Source organism: Anopheles merus, chromosome 2R (assembly GCF_017562075.2).
Source record: "Anopheles merus strain MAF chromosome 2R, AmerM5.1, whole genome shotgun sequence".
Taxonomy (NCBI): domain Eukaryota; kingdom Metazoa; phylum Arthropoda; class Insecta; order Diptera; family Culicidae; genus Anopheles; species Anopheles merus.
In genome coordinates, this window is record NC_054082.1 from 30,046,578 (window position 1) to 30,067,760 (window position 21,183).

The following is a 21,183-nucleotide window of genomic DNA, read 5'->3' on the forward strand; positions in this document are numbered from 1 at the left end:
GTGTGTATGTGAACGTGTGCTGCGAAAACATAAAACGGGCCGTTACCAGAGACATTCGTTACACAGCCATCCGAAACAAACTCATCCAGCATTTCTCACCCGCCGCGCCCGGCCCTGTCGAGGAATCTTGCTGACCCCGTCCTGTGTCCAGTGGTTACTCTGGGCGACCACAAAGAAACCTCACAACAATCGAGACGACGACCGGTAAGGAGTCCTCGCATCCTCGTCCATTTTGGGGTGTTCTGCACTGGCTTCCCTCAGTTTTGTCAGTTTGTCACAGGCAATAATCTGTCCGTTCGGGACTTCTGCAGAACTTGTACCTTGGCAAGACACGGTCACACCGTCACCTACACCACCAGACCAGTTGGTAAGGATCTATGGTACGGGTGTATGTGAGCTGCCGGATTCTGATTATTTATTTATGCAGTCATTCACTCGCTAAATACTGGCCAGCCATTAAGAGGACAACCGAAATCAGGAGGCAACCGGGACAACCCGAGCAACGACAATACCGCTACCGGGGCTTCACTCTTGTGCAGCAGTGGTGGAAATTTTATTTACGACTTGTCACGCTTCACTTGCCTCTGGCGTGCTGAGCGCGGGGCAGGAAAGGAGTCATTCGGCGAGAATGTCCAGCGTACTTACACACCACTCCATCTGGTTCGTTTCTTTCAAACTAATAAGTTAATTGTGTGCTCAGTGTATACACGGGACACGGCGAGCTATCCGGCTTGATCTTGCTTTGTTACTGCGAGACCATATCCTACTGCCCTTCCGACATTAATTTGTCTGGAGCTGTGTAGAGCTCGAGTTCTTTCCGAAGCCGTACCACAAACACACACCCAACTCTCTTTCCCTACACTGTTCCGGGGGTTGGGGATCATTGCAAACAAAGAGACCACACACGTGTGCAATTATTGCAGCAACTAACCCGCAACGAATGATTATTAAAAGATTCTTGCAGAAGTCTTCCAGTCCAACGCCGCGACGCTATTGGAGGAGGACACTGAAGTCCTCTGTACCTGAAAGCAGAGGTACGGGTAAATCAAAGAACGTTTGCCGTCACGTTGCTTTGGCGCACAGTTTTTGGGGACGAAATTGGGAAGCTATAGTGCCAGCGGTTAGATGTTAATTGTAACCCGGCGGGTGTTTATCATCTTGCATATGGACACGGAGCTGGACTGTCAAACAAAGGCTAGAAACTAAGCTGGACATAATTGTATTCGACCGAACATTGCATCCAGAAGCGTCTCGGCTGCCGGGTAAAATAATTTGATTTTGGAGCTCACCTCAAGTGGACGCCGCGAGAAGTATATTAGTATAAGTAGATATATGGTCATTTTACTGAGGAAAAGAGAAGTTAAAGGAAAATAGATAGATTTTTTCAAAAAACGGAAAAAATTGTGGTATCATAAGCATGATAACGGGGAAAATTCTAATTGGAACATGACATATGTATCGACATTGTTAAATTTATAAACAATACAAAATTAGGTACCTTATCAATACTCGACTTACACACATTACAATAAAAATATAAAATGTTTCATTACCAACAATTTGTGTTTGATACAGTCCAATAATTTGAGCATTACGGTGCTACCAGACATACAGAGACAAATTCACGTCAAGAACACATAATAGCCACAATAAATATGCCTAAAACATTTCACGCCTGAATGTATGTACCCAGCTGTCATTGTGTATGATTCGATTCAATGGCAAAATTTTTACGCAACCCACACATGGCGTGAAAATATTCGCCGTGAACCTGATTGTTTTTGTATGGACCTTTCATCGAATATCATCAAATGTCATCGAATTTGGCGTCACGCTTCACGGCGTGACGCTTTTTGGAAGGATGTCTGATTGCACGGTTAGAAGTTAATTGGCCTCGGTTACAGGTCAGCTCGATTATCAATAATCAAACATCTCTAATCTCCTTTAGCTCCTGTTCAAAGGCGGGAAGGATGTAGATATTTTAATATTCTTTTAAGCAAGCGAGAAGCGCAACTAATCTTGTGCCTGAAACTGATTGAGATAAATATGGAAGCTTTCGTCTGTGGCCTCTTTCTCGCTATTGTACTTTCCTCTTCTATCAGATATTTCCCTTACTAATTAAATGGATGCTGTGACCGATCAAGTGTAGGTGACCTATAAAACAACACATGTTTCGTTCCTCTCGTTCTATCGATCTTGCTAATCGATCCTGTTTATCCTGATCCTAGTATAAGAAGAATTTAGCTTTCTCTCTTTCTCACACACACTCTCTTTTTCTCTTATTGGGCGCTTATCACATGCTCTCACAAAGGAGAGTGAGTACCATTTATCTTTCTCTCTCTCTCTCTCTCTCTCTCTCTCTCTCTCTCTCTCTCTCTCTCTCTTTCTCCTTCAGGAGGAGATTAGGAGAACAGGAGATCATCCAAATCAGGAGGTAGCTCTATCGATCCTCACTCTCACCATGTCTCGCTCTCGCTAGTGTGAGAAGATCTAAAGCTCCTCTCTCTTCCTGTGATATTCCTCTCTAAGCGTTACGTAATTGATGGATAACGCCTAAAGCAATATACTACTAAGCGAGAGAGGAGCGCGACTGATCCTGTGGCTGACACTGAACGAGAGGAATGTAGAAGCTTACGTCTGTGGTTTCTTTTACGCTGATGTTCTAAGCTCTTAGAACAGATATCTCGGCGATACAGATATTGTACGAGGAATTGCTTAAAGCACAATGCTACTAAGAATCCATTTCCTTTATTATTTGTATGTGTGATATTTTAAGGAACAGGCATCGTTTATACAATCGAATAAATTTACAATAGTACTATGGCAATGCAAAATCAGGTATTTAAAACCTTTTTTATATTTATATTTTTATATAACAGAAAAGAAGAGAAGAAAACTTCGAGATGTTTTATGAATATTGTAATTTTTAGGCAAATTCTCAATATTGTCGTTTACTTACCTTATTTTTCTGTGATAAGATTTTTTTTATTCAGATAGTCACCAATAAATTAAAACAAAATCATTTTATTATTATTTTCCAGTGTTTTATTCATATAATCATCCTGCAAACCGAGAACTTGACATCGATAGGTAGCACACTGTGTGGCGCTTTTGTTAATTCTAACATTTTTTTATTCTTCTTATTTATGTATTTTCTTGTTGTTCTTTTTATTCCGAGCCATGTGCTTTATATTTTCTTCTTCATTAAGTTGGTGTGGGTGCGTTTCTGTTTGCTGTCATTGTGTGTCATTTTTATTTAGTTCGGACCAGGTTTGCTGTGCTGTTGCACTAGACATGCATATTCACTAGGGCTTTTCTTTAGTATGCTTAGTATGCTAGTGATTCTGTTCCGGGTATAGTTTAAGCAGTAACTGTGAGTCTTACTCGTATGACACCATAGAGAGCTCACACCTTTGCAATTGTCTGTTAAACATGTGCATTTCCAGTTTTTATTTGTTTTTTATTCGTACTCTGACTTTGACAGCATTTACCTGTGCAACTTTATTTCAAACCCACAGTGTGCAAAGATCTTCTTGCCATCACACCATCTTAGCTAGTACACAGTGGAAAATTGGATTTGCTTCAGAAGAAGTGTGGTTTTGCGCTTCTTACATGGCTGTTTTTTTGTGGTTTTAAGTTTAATTTTAGCATTAATAAGATTTTGTGTTGTCGTATATATCGTATATATTTTGTAGAATTAACATTCATGTTCCTCACTCGCCCTTCCAGGACCATCTTCCCATTTTTGTCACACACACACGCACTCTCACACAAATACGTCTGTGTACTCTTTTTTGTTCCACATCACGCCCTTATACTCAATATAAAAAAAGCCTTCTTTGTTTGGTTAGTTCAAAGGACAAATAACATCCTACACATGGTTTCATTTTCTGTGCGCCTCCATCCTCATGTATCTGTTCATCTTTCGCTTTCGGCTTTCAGTCGGTTCCGATAGTTTGCTTGTATGCATACTTTAAAATAAGTAAAGTATTTGATAGTGGTAAAGGGGGTATAAGAATTTATTATTTTCTTCATTCGTTTTCCTGCCACACTTGCACTTTTTGTCTCTTCTTTTACCATTTTACTTTCTGACTTGTTGCATGAGTTTGCTTCTTGTGAGGAAATAGAGTTTGTATTTGTTTATGTTCTGTTATTGTTTTTGCTAATTATTTCACCTCACACCACCGTTTGCCGTATTATTAGTATTATTTAAAAAAAAACAAACAAACATTTTTCCTATGTTGTACACTTGTGTTTGGTTTTCACTTATTTCTTGTCGTGAGGGTTTTTTTTTGTTTGAAGTTTGTTTTCTGTTCTATCCTCAGTTTTGTTTCGTTAACACACTTGCATATGCATTTGCAATTTATTGGCAAACATATTCGGTTACGTTGATCAATATATGAAGGTGCGCATGGTGGTGCGCGTTAAACTATCGAATTTCACTCAGACTGGTACTTGCAACTAGCGAAACATTTAGAGAGAAAAAAAATCGTAAGAAAAAAAACGGAAAACGTTTCCTTGTTTCCCATAGCTAACTATTACCCACTGCTACGCCCTTGGCACGCATGTCTACAACACATACGTTACGCTCCAAGAAAATCCAATCCACACGTGATTGGAAGTTCAGTTGAGATTGGGATGATAACTCGAACCGAGAAAGTGTCTTTAGTGTCGAAATGTTCATGATAAAATGGTGGTGATGATAGATGAGTGATGAGTTTTTACCAGTAGTGACCAATAGTGACCAATTGTGATTAGCTTTAAAAAAAACAGCACATAAATCAAACGCAATCAACAAAAACCAATGCAACCACTACATACCAACACAGTGAGGAAAACAACTCGCTTCTTTCTTCAGCTCTACCACCCACCCACATCTTCTGCTCCTACTGCTGGCCCTGCTTTATGTGTTCCCGCATTTGTTCACAATTTGTCAACAATGAATAAACTTTGTCCCGTGCTTCCTCACACTCCCTGCCGTCCCTCCCATCTACTCCCCACGCCCGTCCATACCTCCTCCCGCACCTAGTTGTACCGTTGGTTGAGTTTGTTTGTATTTCTACTTCCATTTTTGGCCTGACTGCTACACACCTCCTGACACTGTTCACTTAAAAAATCCACGTTTCACAACAAATTACACTGCATTCTAATATAGCATTCCTTAAACCTGCTTTCTCTCTCTCTCTCTCTGCACCGCCCACCAATACCGTAACTGTTTCTCTCACTGTGAAACATGATGCTGCATAGGTTTTGTTTTGTGTAAGTGTGCGACATCTAATAAACCCTACCCACACACACACATGAGCACACGCACAAGGTCGAGATGTTTGATGCTGCATGGAGTTTTGTATCTTTCTTTCTTTTTGGTTTAAATATAATATATCGGTTTCCCACAGCGAAAAACTGCGTGTATGTGTGTGTGTGTGTGTGGGGAAAAGGAATGAGAAGCTCTCTATATAGCAAGCAAAAACAGATTGGGAGAGAAAAACATCGATAAATCTACTTAAATTCTTTTTTCCATGGTCAATTATATGTATGTTTGTTTGTATTAAGTGTTGCGTTTGTTTGTTTGTTTGTTTGTATGTTTGTTTCATTTTCTTAAATTATTCGAGACTGTGGTGTACGTACCAACAACTTTCACTCAAAAACCATACCGTTTGCCTTAGCAAACGCATCCATCTCTCTCTATGTCCATCGTTCTCTCCTTTGATGCTAATAGTAGTAGTTGTGGTAGTATTAGTAGTAGTAGTAGTAGTATAAGTATTTGTGTAGTGTAGTAGTTTTAAAACTCGATCTGCGCCTTCCATCCGGCTCAACATGTATCTATTCGTTTAGCAAAAAGGTACAAAGTATTCTCCTTTTATTACATTTTCCTCCTCGCATTTAGTTGGCTGAACATCTTTTCAACAGAAAACAAAACAAAACAAAAATACTAAAAACCATTCTTTCCTACTACGGTGTGCCCCCCTTTGGTAGTGCCAAAATGTGGTTAATGAAAAGCAAACACAAACACTCTTAACGGAACCGTGTTCTAAATATAGCTTCACTCCTCTCAATAACTTTATGCTAGCGTGCGAGGAGCAGCCCCTGCAGCTAGGGTTTAACGAACAAAAATTGATAGTAGTAAATGAGCTATAACAAAAACGCTAAATGTTCAAGCTTAACACACGGGTGATAATAGGGATGATGGTTAAGTAAAACTCTGATGAGAGTTTATCACTTGTTTCCATCACTCGTTCCCTTCTCATCCCTACCCACTCGTGTATAAGCGCGTGTTCGTTTTAAGTGTTAGCGCGCATACTAAGCGCGCTTACCAAGGTACGTGACGTGTGTGCGTAGGGAGAACGCCCGAGAGCGAAATGAAGAGACAAACAAGGATATTAAATATAATTCACTAAAACGTTTACTATTGGGGGGTTTGCCTTCTGTTTACACGATACGACGACACAAACGACTGCCTTTTTTTAAGCTAATACTACCAACTGCTGTCCTTCACCTGCCATTATGTGTAGTGTTCACCCATGTATAGTAAAAGCATTCAGGTATGCTCGAATAAAGATTAATGTTTACTTACGTAGCTAGTGTAGTACGCTCGCAAAGAGACAAGCGAAACGACAAACAAAAGTTTCTAGAAAACGTGAGCTACGGGAAAAAAATTCAAATTAAAAAAAATAACCGTTCTTGCTAAGCTGGTAAGGGGAAACGGCGAAGGTTGGAGGTTTTTCTTCTAAGGTTTATATATCTTCGCCTATGCAGCCACGTGCACAATAATGGTTCCCCGTCGCCCCAACCGTTCGAGTGGGTAAAGGAAACAAAGTGACGCAATAAAATTACTCTTACAAACAAATCGTCAAACAACGCTTGGTACTAGGACCGTACACATAGACACACACACGGCTAGTTACATTTGTATCAAATAAACAACGTATGCAAAGAGATACAAATTGAACGAAAAATTTACAAACGCTCGTATTGTTCACGCTCATGTAAATTGTGGTTTACAGAAAAAAAACGAATAGGAAACATAAGTTATGCTTATGCAAAGCTCTACATCCACATACATACATGAAAAACATGCCGCAATCGCATCATTCCCTTACACTCTCAAGTCCGCGTTTAACCTTCTCCGCCACACAGGGGCCTAGCCTTAAATTGTATAGTGTAGTTTACTTTCGGTAGTTTAAAGATTCGATTATATCTCGGTAATTAATAATAATCAATAGAATTAATAATTTGCGATAATGATAATAATTAGAATAATTAGTAAAGTAATAAAAAAAACAATTTGTACTTTCAATCAAAGAATGATACACATTCCTTCATCTTTCCTCGCTCGTTTCACGGGTTACCACCACCACGTGCCCTCTCTCCTAAGCTGTCCTTTTTCCTGCATTCCCTTCTCCTCTTCGACACTTCTTGACTACTTCTACGCATCTACGCTTCCTCCGCGATGTATGTGACCGCTCGCCCATAGTATACGTCTGAAATTCCGCGCGCTTCCATCGAATCGAACTACAAACTTGTGAATTCTTACTGAACTTTACACTCAATTTGGAACTGTACTTGTTAAACCCATGGACAAATTTGTGTAAGAAACATGGAATCGCCACTGAAGCAACATAAAATTCCACTTAAACAAACATCCAACTAGAACAAGGAAAAGGAAAACGGTGCGCGTCGCTACTAGCCAGCGACAAATAAAAACAATGGGATTTCAAATGGATGATGGGATGATGTGTGTGCTGTCAGGATTTTGGGTGGGTGGTAGGGTAGAGTGATGTAATGGCAATGCATGCATGAACGATGGTACAGTAAAACACAAAATAAACCTTTATGTATTCATTATGCACGTTCGTGTTTGTCATAACAGGAAAATATTAGAATCTTTTTTTTCGGTAAAATTCTTCCCACCAACATAAAACATGACTACCCTTTCCCTACTCCCGTCGACAAACTGACACTATGAAACATGCAACAACATTTAATAAAATTTTGATAAATCAATGACAGAAATAGAGGACAAACGTATAGGGACGGTATGTGATTCTGTGTAACTTGCCAGGGTTGTGTTGCAACTCACATGCTCTCTCTGATATTTTGCTTTGTACAAATCGTGAAGGTTGTTGCGCTTTGTTCCTCGCTACCCTTGCTTGATTATTTGTATTGATCTGCCAGCAACTGCATTTGTTTTGAATTGTTTTTCTTTTTTTTTCTATACATAAATTAAACAATAAAACGATTAACAAAAATTTGCTAATGAGGTAATTCTGGTAGTTTCGTTTAATCGTTTTATTCTCCATCCGTTTGTATACCCTGAGCAAGCCTTGTTTGTATGTTTTTAAAATATCAAATTTTCGAAGGAAAAAAAAAGATCTGCTTTACATGAACTGAAAATGGCATTGAAAATGGTAAAAAAAATAAAAGAAATGCAAAACTTTGGCATTACAATTGAGTATCCGTTAGTGCAAATGTTACCAAAAATATTTCCTTGAAGATGTTCTTGTACTATCCACCTTCTCACTTTCCGTACTCTCCCCCCGCTCCTTGCTTTCGAATAACAGTTTTTTATTGTGCTGTGCGTTGCTTTTATCGAGAGCAACTCCATTTCGGAAGGCCATCGTTGGATGTTTCGTATTGTATTTTTTACGCACGAGAAGTTCTGATCATCTGCCATTTGTGCAGCAGATGCCAATCACTTCCGCGCGAATGGAAATCCATACTGAATGCACCCGAAGGGGATCGACTCTCTTTGAGAGCGCGTAATCGCCCGCGCATTCGTATCCAGATTATTATTCACAGTGACGAGCATGAGATGTATGTTTTTGTTTTACAATTACAATTACCACAAAATTTTGATGTGTGTGTGCGCGTTTTTTTACGAATGATCATCTTAAATACTATGGGAGCAAAACGCACTACGAAAAAACCAACCACGAACACGAACAATAAACAGACGAAACAAATCGTTTCTTAGTGCTTAATTTTTATCAAATAGGTACAGCTTTCTCTCATATATGTCACACGTCTAGAACACTCACACAAACAAATATTAAAAGGAGTAATTTTGTTGAACGTTCAAAAACGGACATGTGTAAGCCTAAACAAACGTATTTGCAAGTAGAAGAGTTTGACAGTTTGACAAACGTTCCTACTAACGTTTGGGATGGTTAATGTTAAATACTATGCTAAAATGACACATTAATTATGAAGAAAACATTAAATCTAAATTTTGAATTTTGAAAGATTTTTGGATATCGGAATAATTTTAATTCTTAAAGATTCAAACTCTCACACAATTTTTTTTTTGTTTTTTTTTTTTGTAACCACACGAACACGTTACATAGATTCTTCTTCTTATAAAATAGAAGGATCGAAGTTGCCGAAAATTACACGCCAATTATTAAAAAGGAATAAAAAGAATCGAATTGCCCGCTGTTGGTTCGTTCGTAATTGGTAGGTCCGCAGAGGTTTGCATCGAATTCACAGAGTGCAAGAGTTCCAGATTGAAATGAACGCTTTAGAGCACAAATAGCCCTACGCTCATTGGATCACAAACTGGGAAAAGATCACAACGAGTTGATGAGGAAAGGGAGAATTTGCTTTTATTCGATGCCTATTAGCTTTGCTTGATGCGCCATCGAAACGGTCACAGAATTTGCGCGGAAATGAAACTTCTCCAAGTGAAGCATATGCATTCCTTGATCACAATATGAATTACAGAGAAGTAATTGCTCACAGAAAAGTAGTTGCTCACAGAGCAGTAGTTGCTCACAGAGAAGTAGTTGCTCACAGAGAAGTAGTTGCTCACAGAGAAGAAGATGCAGGAGGTTTGATTTGAAAGATTAATCACAAGAGATGGAGTTCCGGAAAGGGTTTGTTTTAAAATCCCTCCTTGGAATAGGAAGGATCGATCACGCATTCTGTGTTATTATCACACTCTTACAATCACTGCTACTGTTGCTGGGATCACTGGGGTGGATTTTCTTGGAAATTAATCACACAATACACGACCGTGCGCGCTGTTGCTATGCACGAAATTTTGATTTTGTTTGCCGCTTCAGAAGCAAGCATATGTCCTTTTAAGGAAGTGTTGTTTTGTTGGTTTTTTTGGTATTCCGAAACCCGATCACACACTGTTATGTCATCACATCGATTAATGCTTTGCTTCAAAGCTCTCCCCTGCACCAGGGGTAGAGATATTGAAATTGATCAATGCCTTTCAAAAATGCTTGCTGTAGTGGGGGCACCTCAGCAGGTTGAGCACAAGTGCAATCATGACGACACTATATCTCTGCAATTCTGCCAGGAAACTAACGCAAGTAAAGCATTTGAAAGGATCATTGATCGATCATCACAACTGTGCTTTGCTTAGCTTTTTTTTTGTTGGTGGTGGTTTAAAATTTACATCCAATTCTGGATAATCACAACGATTGATAGTGTGTGCTATCGGGGTGGTGGTGCTTGTTTAGATTCGCTCGGAAGATGGCGACATTGCGTCACAGTTGGTACATTTTTCACATCTCTACAGAAATTCGAAGCAAGTACGTCAAGGTGGTAGTAGGAGAATGCCACCTTTGCTTAAAGCGGCATGACATATTTTTGGTAACATTTGCCTTACACATACAGATGATTTTGCCCTTTACATTGCAGCTGTTTTGAAGGATTAACACACGAAAATAGTTAGGATAGTACGATAATCATTAGAAAATAAAACCAAATTGTAAATAAAAAGCTGTTCAAGAAGAGGTCCATTGAATTCATGCGCTGAAGGAAGGTTCGATGAAAGCGTTCTGCGAAACAATCTTTAGACATCTTTACGCTCATTCGTCCATTAGTGGTACAGGGTGTGTGTTTGTGTGTTGATTGTAGTAAAAATATGGATTATTTTTAGTATAAGTTTGCAATGATGGATACTCCGCCCGCCACTGGGCAAACGATTTTGTTCATTGCTTTGCGTTGCAATTATAAGTAGTATCAAGCTATCGCAAGCTATCGAAACGTATTGCTAGTTATACTCCACACTTTACATGTAAACGTAAACTTCCATACAAACACATAATGATTTGTTATGAGTGGAAAGGTGGTAATTGAACATGTAAAAATGCGTTGCAATCGAGAGCAGGAGAACGGGTAAAAATAGTTCGCTTCTGCTCTGCGTGCTGAATATTAAACGATGCAGTTTACCAACACATATATATCTTCATTTTTTTGGAGTTTTTTCATATTTTATTAATGACTTAAATACGTATAGCATGCGTGTGTATCGACGACGTGTCGTTTAGGTTTAGTGATAAGGTGCATTCGGACTAAGATCTACGAATAAAAAATGGTACTACAATTGAATACATGTGCTAGTGTTTGTAGGAATATTTGTTCGTGCCTTTTTCAACCTTCCCAAAGAGGGGAAAACTTTCCCCCCTTCGCCTATGCCTAACCGCTAACTTCTAGGTACGTGTGGTTGTGTGTATTTAAACATCTCGCTATCCTATTCTTAAACAAACGAAAAGGAGTAAAAACAAACGAAAACTAATCATGTACACATCTATAACATATCTTAAATCTAGAGAAAAACGTTTCTCCCAAAACGTCAGATGCTGTATAAATTATGGCATACAACAGTGATGGTTATGGATAAATATTGTTGATTTAATTGAAGTAAGATTTTTCTTTAGGAAACGGGTCAGTCCTCCAACACAGAGGACACACAGTGCATACCAGAGGTTAACAGAGGTGGCAACATGAAATGGTTTTACTCAAAAAAATATGTCAAATGAAAACACCAATAAAGAAATACCTTCAGGACAAGTGATGACAGGCCGCAAACTTAAAAACATGTGTGACTGCTGAACGTTCGTGTTTGTGTAACTTAGTAGTGAATATGTGTGGTTTATGCAGTGATCATGATCTTAATGACGAATGAATAATAATAAAGAAAATTATCGTCTAGGGTGATGAAGATCGTGATGATGATGAAGATTGTGATGATGATGATGATGATTATATGAACAGGATGTAATGTGATGATCTCTCTATTGATTTTTGATTGCGTGTTGTTGACAGGCGTGCCCACGCTCACTACCTATAATCTCACTCTCCAGTTGTGCTTTTGCTGTGTCACTTCTTTCGTACAGTGTTGTGTATTAATGTTATTGTTACTACCCTTTGCCAAAAACTATCTTCATTTTATACATTCGTATCATGCAATGATGAAATTCAAAGATTCGAAAAACAAAGACTTATTAAATTCGTTCCTTTCTTTTTTTCTTTTCTTTTTCGTTGCCTCATAAACAAACAAAACCGAAGGACTTCATATATTGCTTTCCAAAACACACTTATTGCAACATTGCAACGCTTAGAACTGCCCAGTCTTTCGCTGATTACGTCTTTTGTTTCACTATTTGCTTCCATTTTCCTGCTATTTCTCTCTGTGTTTTGAACTAATTACATCATTTATTGCATTTATGTTTGTCTGTTAGTTATTCAATAGTTACGCACTGCAACTTTGGAGCGTTGTGGTTCGATACTCATGCGCTGAGTGGTTTCACCCTGAAATATTCACCTGATTGGTTATGGTTTGATTGATTACTTGTTTTTATCATATACTACTCAAACCGTTCTGTGTTATTTAGCAATAGTACAAGATTCCTGATTTTTTCTTCTATTTAATTATGTAGCTCCATATCCCGCCACACCTCCACAATGAGAATGTAAAGGCGGATGGAGGGGGGGCTTTGTTAGTTAGACCCAAACACGCCTATTCCTACATGCTATGGTATTTTGAATGTCACATAGATTTCTAATGGTACATACATTTGTTAGCAATTTGTGTCTATAGTATGGTATTTATTATCAATAAATAGTTTCAAATCACTTCCGTCTGCGCTTCCCTCGCTCTTAGCAGAAATGCATACCACCGCCATTTGCTCGCTCTCTTCGCTGTACCTATTTTGATGATTACCTTTTATCATATTTTGTTGTCACATTGGTTGAAGTCCTTTCGTTACTTCTAATACCTAGCAGTATTTGTTTCAAGTCTCTTTGCTTCAGTTCTTTGCCATACCGATTAGATTTAGGGGAGGGTGGTAAGTAAATGCTCCACACTTAGTGTGTTAATTTTGTAGGTAGTATTGGTATTTGTGTGTATGTGTTTGTATATTTGTCGTTTCGAATGTTTTAACATTGTTCAGTGTTTTTACATTTCCTTATAATTTGATCGTTTTGAAATGTGTGCATTTGAAGTAGATTTTCCATTCCGCCAATATAAAGTGTACTCAACGACATGAGCTTGATTCTGACTACTGTTTGATTTGAACACTGGACAGATCGTGTATTTAGTGTGTATTTCTGTCTAATTTGTCGGTATGTGTCATGGGGTATTAGTGAAAGACGAAAACTCTACTGACATTTATCAAATTCAATGTATATATTTTAGTTAAACTACTATCAGCAGCTGGTTGGATTTTGGAGTGAAGAAAATAGAGAATGTCACTCGAAAGTGTTGATCACATCAGCACACTAATAAGACGTTCCCCCCCCAATGTTTCGCACTCGTGATCAGTGGGGCGTGAATCAAAATAGTGTTGCCTTTCTTTTAATCATTATCTCTTTCACGTGCCACTATTTAAAAACGACAAGCTTAGAACATGTTATTAGTCTGCAAAGTATATATCACCTTTTCGCTTGCTTAATGTCGGGATTGGGGCCATTTTTTTTTCATCACACGTGAACATCTGTCTTAATTTGGATTCTCATCTGCTCCTACCGAAAAGTTTTATTCTAACGGATCTCATAATATTAAGTCTTTTTGACGAACACTTCATCGATTAGCAAGTAAAATGAAAAAGATTATAGTGTTCGATGAATGTTTGCTCTGGGTTGCCATACTAGTCGAATACATTTACATCATTAGTCCACATTCATGGTTGAGGGTGAAAAAGGATCCAGTCTTCTGTATTTCCGTTGTTGTTCCTAAATATTTTTTATGTTCAATTCTATACCGAATTTCGTGTTGTAGTACGCGTGTCTGTCTAAATTCCTCGATTGATTTACCTTTGCAATGATTCATCCGTATCTATTACTGCAATTTAAGTATTTTTTTAAGATTTGATTATTTGTTACGTTTTTTTTTTCTTCTCTTCTATATCGCGCATTTGCTTTAATCAATTGCATCTTCACTGTTGGGTGCGGAGAAAAGTTTCGCATCCAAAACGAACCGCGTCGTGTCCGCTTCTCCGGACGTTTTGCATTGGAATCCCTTTCTAAATTGTATATTTCATTTAAATACACACCTCCTTACAATAGAAAAGCATTCGCACACAAAAGTTCTTTACGCAAGCATTTGGATGTGAACTTCCGATCGAGGGAGTACAATTAGTAGAGGGGGATCGAACAGGGCAGGATAATCAAAATGCACTTAAACAGTACAACGATGTGAGACGGACCAGAGACAAACAAAGAGGTACATAATATTTATACTTAGTTTTAGGTATGCGTTTTGTTTGGAAGCATTCTTGTTCCAAGGAGGGCATTTCTCTGCTGGTATGCTCCAACAGCATTGGAAAGTGTAATTTGAGAGATTGATGCGCATTATTGTAGGAAGTAGAAGCAGATTTTCACTCAATTTGGTCCGCTTACCAGCTCTATGTTTCCCACACGCACACACACACACACGCTTCACCTTCGTCATTCAATCTTGCGCCATAGTACTTGTGCATGTTTGCTTGCTTGTCGACAGTATCAGTCGTTCATCAATGCACTTTACTCAACCATTGGACCATAGGTAATCGTGTTTTACCTTCATTTTTTTTAAATGCAAAACGGTACATAGAAGAGAGGCTTGTTGATTGAGAGTTCAGTAAGTAAAGTAATATTATTACAAGCATTTTTGGATAGGAATGAAGGAATGGAAGAGATGCATCAATTTAGTTTCTGTGTAATAGGGGCGTAATTTTGGCGCATCTGCGTAATTTTGCTTCTCCTAATTTGAAACACATTTCGACAAAAGTTTCGCACCTTAATAAAAGAGCGAAGGAGTGTTTTTGTTAGCGTTGAAAACGGGATTATTGCAAACCATTGTTGCATGTGATGCTTTCGTATCTCTAAAATTGAATATCAATTATTCTAGCGATAATATTTATTATACCTGTTCGTTTCTCATCATCATCACCACGTCAAATCGTCACGTCAAAAAATGGCAGTAGTTTAAGATTTTGCTTTTTCTTTTGCGCGTTTGGGTTGGTATTGCGTTCTATTCGACCGTCTGGAAATATCCTTCAGTGTATCTCTATCACACCCATATGAAAACAAGATCATGATCACTTATAGCTACACACCAACGAACGTTCGAACATAATCAGCACACATTTCAGCACACTGTAGCAGCGCACTGGTTTTTCGAACTCTGGTATACCACCACACGTGCGAGTCCTTTTGTTTTGCAGAAGAACCTTAAGTATCACAATTTAAATAATAACGCACATCACACGCCTCACAAAATTGATTCCATAAAGTAGTTTTAGAAAGGTCGTGAGATTTACTTTTCTATATTCACCTCCCCCACCACCACTACGATGAAGTTGAGTCCTTATGTCTGATTTTAGAAGCTTTATGATGAACCCTTAATGGCTTGGGCAGGGAGGTTTGCTTCACCACTTTAACGCATTTATTTTCCCCTTTTACATTTCTCTCCGAATAAAAATGCCGATTAGAACAGTTAATCATTGCCGTTGTTGAACAAAAGAGAGTGTTTTGTTGAAATAGATATTATTAATTACCTCAGGTTAATTTTAACGGTGCGCGGCGTATCTGAAGCGATTAGTTCTCAATATATCTCTTCTCCAGTCGACATAAACTAGTGATCAATAACCAATCTCCTCGCAGGAAATGTATACTTTGAACTGCTGCTTGAGGTAATGGATACATCATCATTTAAAAAACAAAATGTCACACAGCATTCCTGATTACTCTAGTTGTAAAACTGATTGTGCGAAATAATTTTACACAGTAGAAAAACAAATGGCATCTGTACCAAAACCGAAAAATAGTTCAATCGGGAGTGCATTCCCCTTCTTCTATTAACGAGAGCAAAAAACAAAAGCACAATGGACTAAGAACAAATAGTGCTAGTTTATATTTGATTTAATTTGTACTTCAAGCATGTATGTGTGTGTCTGTCTTATTTGTTTCACTTGCATTTTTTTCTCTCTCTATCATGCAAAAATTGATTTCCTTCTGCTCGGCTTACTAATCTTCCGTGGCAGAGAAGAGCAAATACAGAGCAAAATACAAAACAATAGCAACATACATGCAACTATGCGCAAAGATGCTTTATGCTTCACATCCCCCCTACAAAAAACCAGCTAACTTCCAAAACATTGACCCGTTAGCTCCAAACGCGCATATTCCCCTCCGCCGTGTGATACAACACGCACGGTGGTGCGCGTTGTTCTGGTCTTTCATTTTCGGTGTTGTTACCGTCCGTGGAGAGTAAACGGAAATGCCAAAAACGCCTTTGGATAACGAAAAACATATTTCTGCTAGCAAAAAGCTGAGTGACTCAGCTCTTTCCGACCGCTCCTCCCCCCTACTACGCATGTTTGTACACATATTACTCTATCGAAAGCAAATTTATTGAAAGAAAATGCACAAACAATCGTAAGAATACACGATATTTTGTCCGGTATACTGCGATATACTGCTAAAAACAAAATCCATTCGTAAACGACGCGCTCGTCGTTCCTCATAGCAGATCTCATATATAGGGAGAGGTTCTCACAATTTACTAATATTACCTGAGCTATGTTTGTATTTTCCTTCCTGTTCAACAACTATTGCCCTAGCGGGTTTTGTAAATGGTGCTGAATTATTATTTTTTATATTTTTGTCGCCGAAGCATATAATGGCGCAGCAGATAGATTTTGTTGTCATAGAAAAGAAATCTTTCCGCAAAATACCACACACACGCACACGCAACTCGAGTTCAAGTGTTGAGAGCGTGTGAGGTGCCGCGCGCACTGTCCATTTGCTTTCGGAGTGAGTTTATTATGATTTCAGTTGCAAAAGAATGTATAACATTTTTTCTTATCAGTTTGTAGCGTGGGGTGTTCTTTTATCCTTCAAAAAAACTCCCTATGGTCTGTACTTCTTCGAACTATTTACTCGTGTAGATTTGCTTCGTCTTGAGGTATATTGGTGGCATGTTTGTTTTTTTATGTTGTTTCGTTTTTGTTTGTAAATTGGTTGTTGTTTTCTTCATGCAAGCAAAACTTCCTACAAGCAGGCTAGAGGTTTTAATCGGCTTCATATGTTGCAATGTATGCGCTAGAACCAGGAGTAAAGGGTTCTGAGTGCTTTTTTTGTTTTTGCTTCGTTTGTTTTAGTTCGGTTGGTTTATGCTTTGCTGTATTGCTACAATCACCCACTTTTAGTTTGTACAAAATTTGAGGTTCAATGTGTTTTCCATGTTCAGTTTGTTGGTTTACTCTTCCCTTTCTCTGACGGTATTCAGCGGTTATTGGTAAGTTGGGGCTTCGTACGTTACATATAACTACTACTTTAAATTTGTCTAAACGGCTTACACTTCAGAAAGAAAACGAGTCAATTCTGGGTTGAATGTTTGACTAGTGTATGATCATTCAATTCGAAGCATGATGGAAGTATATCCAATGCTGCATTGCTTCTTTTCGAATCAAATGTACAAACCGCGCATCGCAAACAACACACGAGACACGCGCGCGCCGCGTGCCAATATTCGTGATTAAGCCTTTCTTAGTCCCTCCGCTGCCTCCACTGTCATTGTTATGCAGCGTAGGGAAGGGGAAACAAAGTTACAAAACCTATGACTGTGACTCAATCAAATCTCGTCTTCCAATATATAGTTAGCACTAAACAAAACACTGCAATAGTAACGAAAACTATTAAACTAAAACGACCCACACACAGATCGTGCCACCGGCGTGTCGCATATCTATCTATGGTTTACTAATTAATTGAAAATGTGAGATGAAAAATAACAGAAACAGCATTCGTAAAAAGACCGTATGCAACATCACACCGTAAACTGGGATTTGCTTCTACACTTTAGGATAGATTTTCTAGTAAATGTATTAAATGTGTATTAGTATGCTCTGCGCTTATGTTGTATTTACCGGAACTAGCATCTACATGCAGAGAATTGGTGCGAACGTTTCCTTCAGACACACGCCGATCAATACTGCGAGGATACGACAAGAAAGCGAAACTTAAGGTTCGAGACAAACTAGTCAAACAGTTATGAAGTATGTGATCATTCCATCTTTTTATATAGATAACGTATCTTAATTGTATCTGCTTCTTACTACAAGCAAATACACCCCCCCCCCCCCCTCCTATTGTGCCCATTCGCCTTCAGTGGGTCGGTCGAGCAGCCGTATTTGTACGTGTTGCCATCAGATGATCTGAGTTGTAGTAAGAAAAGCGATCCCTCTAGTAGTAATATGTTCACTACATTTTACACACACGAGTTTCGTGCGATTTGCGCGTGTGAAGCGAGGGAAAGTCGCTTTGTTTTTGTTTTATTATTCATTATTTAAAACATTTTAAAACATAAAATTAACACATTTGATATTAATTTATGCATTCTAGCTGCGTGCAGCCCGACCCACTGAATACGAGGCACATATAGGTGGTGTGATTCTTACGGTGGCAATGAGTGAACGGTTGACGCTACCTCATAATAGCACCCCGCCGAACACAATTTGCCGCTGCACGACGAGAGAGCATGATTTAGAGCTAATTTAACTACATATACCACAACACCGTTCCGTCAGACGAGCGGTGGTAAGTAAGATGAATGGTTGTTGGGGCTGTGTGTTTTATTCCTGTGATTTCATTTAAGTTTAATTAGACACGATGCAAAAAGGAATTATTTCTCTTACTTTAGTTAATCCTGGTACTTTTGTTTTAATTTTTTTTCTTGCATTAAGAAACTATTCTTTTAACGTACTTAACAAGGATATGTTCCAACAAATCGCTTTCGACCGAATCAATAGATAGTGCGCGCGCGTTTGGCAGAAAAGCTTCACTAGGATGAAACATGCGCTGAGATCGCCTATTCTATTCCACTTACATTCTAGGTCCTTGTTAAACAACCAAGACTTGTGTGTCTGCTTAGAATCAATTCGCCTCAGCAATTCTAAACGTTATTTACAGGCAAATTTGAAACAGAACCAAAACAGGAAACTATTTGAAAGAACTTAACTCTCCCGCTATTGTTATTGCCGTTAAACCAAAGCTCAGAAAAAATAAATACTGATCGCATGAACCTTCTTTATCGCTGTTTGTTGAACTTACGCATTCACCCATACCTTTACACACTTTGGTACTATGTAACATCCAAATTTTGTTTTCGCTTCGTGAGGGGGGACTATTGAAACTGAATTTTGAAACATCCAATTAGTGCTCGGAAAAATGTGAAGGGACTGATGACAGTTTTCTTGTTTCCAGTCGGCATTTTTTATTCGTTCGAGAAATTTAAAGTTAGATCGTCTAATCTAAAGCGTGAGGTTTCACACTATCGTACATTCAAAACAAACAGAAAGTGTCATACAATGACAAACTATCGTTACGCATCTGAAATTTATATTTGTTGTAGCATGATGTAAGTGAGGTGAAGGTGATAATACTCTTATACTTATGTAAATTACCAGTCTAAAACTGATCGCTTGATCACTATAAATTCCGATTCTTTTCGAAAGTTGTGCAAAACAATGTTGTGTATGATTGTTGCCAAATAGATTTCACAGTAATGTTAACTGCCTTCTTGGCTGATGATGATAGAGCAACTACAAGCCAATCTATTTTATAGAGAGAGAGAGAGAGAGATTGTAAACGGGATATTATTACACGGTCGATCATTCAGTCCTTTCGATTCGCTGCGTATTTCATTGGGAGTTTTATATTCCTTTTATGTTTGGCATTTTTTCCGAGCATTTTCCGAGTTGGCCACAAATAGGGCCTAATTTTGATTTTACGATCTAATCCAATTTTTAATTCCGCATCCGCCTTCTAACAATCATTATTGACGACACACAGTACCACAATGTATGTTATATTTCTTGTATATATATTCCCATCCCAAAATATCTCAAAATACGCAAGTAAACCAGGTTCGCCCATTCATCTCCAACTATTCCACTCCCCCCAACCCATCTGCACACGTCTGGTTTGCCGTCAAAAAAGAACAACACAAAAAAATACCAAGTTTTAAAAACTCGCCTCTAAAATGCATCGAAAAAGGAACATCGTCCAAACGTAATCACCGCTAAAAGGTCATAGCATTCGATCACTGGTGGGACACACCGGCCCGAGATTCCGGGCAAGATTGTCTGGATCCACCATCATCATATCGGTTTTCCTTACTATCGAAAATGTACACCAGTGTAGTGTGCTCACACCACACCACACCACACACCGTCCCTGACCTCTGATTATTTGTTTTCCCTTGATCACAAGATGCTTATTTTTTGTCATTTGATGCCGTAAGTTCGTCCAAACCCATCCCCAAATTTTCGCTTTGATTTTTGTTTTTAATTCTATGGCGTTTCAGTTCGATCTCTCGCACACATACACAATTACACATAGCCGATGTGTCTTACTCACAAAGAAGAGATGAAAATGGTTCCACGTACAACACAAAACGGTAAGTAAGCAATGCAAAATGCAAAACCCACACAAACATTCCCACACACATTTAAATTGCCACAACTACTGGCGACTCCATTCACACCCTAGCCGTTCGGGAGCTACACCTCTAGCGCAGTATCTCCCTCGTGGCTCGCGAATCATACAAACAGGGGAAATTTCTCTTGCGAGGAAACTTTCCGAGCGCTTTCATACATATTGCTTTCTAATCGTGCACTGAATTCGTACGCTATTTACAAGTAAAAATGTACTCCAATCGATAAGAATATTATATTACGCGCGGTTCACCACTATGATACACTCTCTGTAAGGGTGAGAATAATACTCCTAAACGTTACCTTATCTACTACGCCTTACACTCTAAAGCATTTCGCTTCAGCACACGGAGGACACGTTACTGCACACTCAAGACAAGGAGTGGTTTTGGTGTGTTGTGCTGAAGCGTAATGTTAACCTGACATTTTAATTTTTTTTAAACTTATTGCTAAACCGTTCATTGCTTTT